Source organism: Hevea brasiliensis, chromosome 7 (genome assembly GCF_030052815.1).
Source record: "Hevea brasiliensis isolate MT/VB/25A 57/8 chromosome 7, ASM3005281v1, whole genome shotgun sequence".
NCBI lineage: Eukaryota > Viridiplantae > Streptophyta > Magnoliopsida > Malpighiales > Euphorbiaceae > Hevea > Hevea brasiliensis.
In genome coordinates this window covers 104,550,915-104,555,073 of record NC_079499.1, presented here as the reverse complement: position 1 = coordinate 104,555,073, position 4,159 = coordinate 104,550,915, and the positions used below count along the sequence as shown (strand labels likewise).

Here is a 4,159-nt window from a genome sequence, read left to right as displayed (position 1 = left end):
TTAATTTGTAAATTTATTAAAAATTAAAAAATACTATTTATAAAAATCATTTAGATTTTATTTGGATAATTATTTAAATAAAAAATAAATTTTAATTTTATATTAAATATAATAAAATATCATAATATCAAATTTAAATGTTTATTTATTTGAAATTTAATCTATTTAAATAATTTTAATATTTTTATTTAATTATTTAAATATATAAATATTTAAAATTATATTAAAGAATAAATTTATTAAATAATATCGAATTATAATATTGTATTTTAAAATTATATAACTTAAGTTTCCATCAATATATTCACAATATATACTTTTATTATAAAAATTTCAATTTATTAGATTTATTGATTTATATTATATGGAATAATAATAATAATAATGATGATGATGATGATGATGATGATAATAATAATAATAATAATAATAATAATAATAATAATAATAATAATAATAATAAATTATAAAATTCATATCATTAACTAATTTTTAGGTTTATAATTTTGTAATTTTTTCAAAAAAATTAATTAATTAATAATTAAATACGAATAATCAAGTTATTTTTATAATATTTAATTTATAATAAATAGTAATGATATATTAAATTTTTAATTTTATTTCAAAAAACACTAATAAATTTTCTAATTCATAAACAATTTTATTATTAATAAATATACTATGTAATCTTAAGACTTAATGTTAAAAAAATAATTAGTAATATCAAATTTTTATGCCATAAAAAATTAAAATTTTTTAGCTATAATATCTAATTTATTTTCATAATTAGTAATAAAATTAATTTTAAATATTAAATTTGATAAAATTATTATTATCATATTTTAGAGAAGAAAATTTGAGACACACGTGGGCCCACCAGGGAATAATTTTTATACTCATGTAAGTGAAAGAATATTATTTGAAGTGTGTTTTATAATTTATCTTGTTAAATTATAATTTATCTTGTTTTGTAATAGAATACTCATTTTATTAAAATTTATTATTAATGAGGTGATAATTATAATAATTTAGGCCATTATATTTTTCATTTTTTATAATATTTTTATTTTTTGTAATTTTAATATTTGTAAAATTTAATTGATTTTGTTGCTTTAATTTGTAGTTATCAATAAATTTTAATGAAATGACTATTTTATTAATGAAAACATAACACGAGAACTAATTTATTTTTTCCTAAAAATAGAATTACTAAATTCTATCATGTCTCATACCAAATATAAATTATCTAAAATTTAAAATTATTGCTATATTAAATAATATATGGACAACTAATCAATTAAGAAGGGAAGCATTAACTTTATTTCAAATAAATTTCACAAGCAAATAAAATGTGCTTAACAATAATGTGAATTGATAAGACTTTTTTAAAGGAATTTTTAATAAATTTATATATAATATTTTTATATCCAAGAGTGTAAAATAACCTACTTTCTTTTATTATCAACTACAAAATTTATGATAATTTTTAATTTAATATATATATTGTATTGTTTCAAAATTAATAATTTAATTTTTATGGAGTTGATCCAAGCATTTAAGATTTTTATAGGCAGGACCGGACACAGGATTAAATGTTGAAGAGTCAAAATTTAAAAATTATACAATTATTATAATTAATAAAAATTTACAAATTTCAATTTTATCAAATAATATAATTTATATTTTTTTAATAAATCATATACTTTATTAGTTATAGATGGTTTTCAAATTTATGAATATATTTATATACATAACTTTTTATTATTATATAAACGCAATCAATTAAAATAAGTGATATGAATTTTAACAAATATCCAAATAATTAATTTAATAAAAATATTTAAATAATATAAATTTAATAATATTCATATAAATAAATCATTACCTAAGCATTTAAGAGTTATCACTTAAATTTACAGGTGCATTTATCTTAAATTAAAAATTTTTTGCAGTATAATCATTTAAATACTAGATTAATTATACTTTATTGATCAATATCCTACTATATATTATAAAAAATATTGTCAATTAATTGCTTATGAATTGACGCATATAAAAGCATAAATTTATTGAGGTATTTTATCAAACATGTTGAAGATGAAAATAACAAGAAATGTGATCTATAGTATATGAAGAGTTTGAAGAATAAAATGTTTCTACCATCTCTACATAGCTGGAGGAGAAAATGCCTGCATCTATCCCAATATCCTTCTTTTGTTTATCCCCAGTTTATTCGAAAATTCGAGGACGAATTTTTCTTAAGGGAGGAAGACTGTAACAACTTAAAAAAAAAAAAATGCAGCAGCGCCCCCCCCCCAATTTCTCTCTCCTCGACTCCACTCTTCCCCCTCACTTTCTCCCTCCCATTTTCGTCCAGCTGCCCAGCATCAGTGCCAGTGAGGTACCGCTGGCCTTCCCCCGTGCAGGAACAATCACCAAGCAGCGGCAGCAGTGAGCAGGAGATAGCAAAAAAGAGAGAGAAGGAGAGAGGAAAAAGAGGAGAGAGGGAGAGCACGTGCGACCGGGGGCCCGACTTTGCAGCGTCACCTCGGCCGACTCCGACGGCCATTCCCAGTGATTTCAAGTGCCATGGACTCCAAAAATGATGAACTTTTAGATGAGACTAGTGGCACCCCGTTTGGCGACCGGAGGAAGGAGAACCGGCAAGAGAAAGTTGGAAGAAAATCATATGGGTTTCTCGGTTCCGGTCACTTTTCCGGTGATCCGACTGTCGAATCAGAAATCCAAGGCTACTGATGGACTCAGGACGACGAGATCTTCGAGATAGGACCGGTCTCGCTCTGATCGGACACCATTTGAAAAAGGCGATAATCAGACGAGCCAAATCGTTTTGTGAGATTTTCAAACTTTTTCGATTTCTAAAATTTAAAAATAATTTTATAATAATTATTAACACAATTTGGACTTAATTTAGGTGCAATCGGATCGAGGATAACTCACCAGCGTAGGGACCGCATTTTCAGCCAGATCCGACTGCCCGACGGCCCGTCTCAGAACGTGGTCGATATTATAGTCAATCCTAGCATTTTCAGACATTCTGGATGTGTTTCAGGTGTCAGAATTGACATAGGTAAACCCGAACTCCAAGTTAATCATTTTCGGCTAATATCGATTTAGAATAAAATTCATAAAATATTCGTGGATGATCGAAAAATTATAATTCCTTTTGCATTATAATTCCTTTTGCAATAGCCTTATAATATTATTAAGGACCGCGGGGTAAAATTTTAGAATTTTTAGAGCTCGTTTGGATAGTTTTTGCAAAAGGGCTACTTATAGGGGCTAAATTGTAATTTTTTGAATTGTGGTTGTTGACTGTTTGGGGTGGGCCCAAGAGAGGCCTTATGATATGATTGAGTTGTGATTGTGTGATTAGCAGATATAGAAGGGTATTTTTAAGTCTTTTGCAGGTTGGGTAGGTCCTAGGTATAGGGGAAACTCTGCCGGATTTTTGGCATGAATTAGGCTGTTTGTTGCCTCTTTAGAGTTTTATTTTAAATTAGTACTAATAAATTATAATTTAATTATTAGGTGATCGATGTTAGCTATTTTCCTGCATCCAGCAGCCACAATAATCATCGGTGTACTGTGAGTAAAATATTAATTTTAATTATAATTTCGATATTATTATATGTTCAAGCATGCCCATGCATCACTTATAAATATATATTTATGTAGTTAAACACTAAGCACATTTTTATGTTGCATTCATAATTGTTAAAATGCCATGGATGTTGTTGTGGTAATTTGGAGCAGTGTGCGTGAGTTGGCGTGCGTGTGGTATGGTGTTGGCTATGGACAGGACGGGTAGACACGGCTTGAGATCTTCGCTGGGACCCGGTCCTTCGGGGTAGACACGGCTTGAGTTCTTCGCTGGGACCCCGATTTGGTTTATTAAGTGAAAGTCCGGCTTGAGTTCTTCGCTGGCACAGGTTAGATTAAGAGGGATGTATAGGAGATCAGCTCCCATATATGTATTGTTTGACAGTGTTGGGTGTGTGAGTGCTCCAAATTGCCTTTTTGATGTGATTTGTATAAAATTTATGACGATGTTGCATTTCACTTCACAGGGTACATTAGCTTTAGATAGCTATAGAGATTATGATTAAAATTGATATTTTACTCTCTGAGTCGAACG

General features: G+C 27.5%; 1 long non-coding RNA gene across 2 annotated transcripts; it reads left to right on the top strand.

Moving 5' to 3' along the window:
• The first annotated feature begins 2,736 nt into the window (after positions 1-2,736).
• On the top strand, positions 2,737-4,159 carry LOC131181721 (uncharacterized). 2 transcript variants are annotated; one of them, XR_009150200.1, is made up of 4 exons: positions 2,737-2,853; positions 2,936-3,091; positions 3,553-3,609; positions 3,775-4,159. It is a non-coding gene; the product is annotated as an uncharacterized LOC131181721 (long non-coding RNA). The 2 variants fall into 2 exon arrangements; XR_009150199.1 differs by lacking the exon at positions 3,553-3,609 and having other exon boundaries at positions 3,778-4,159.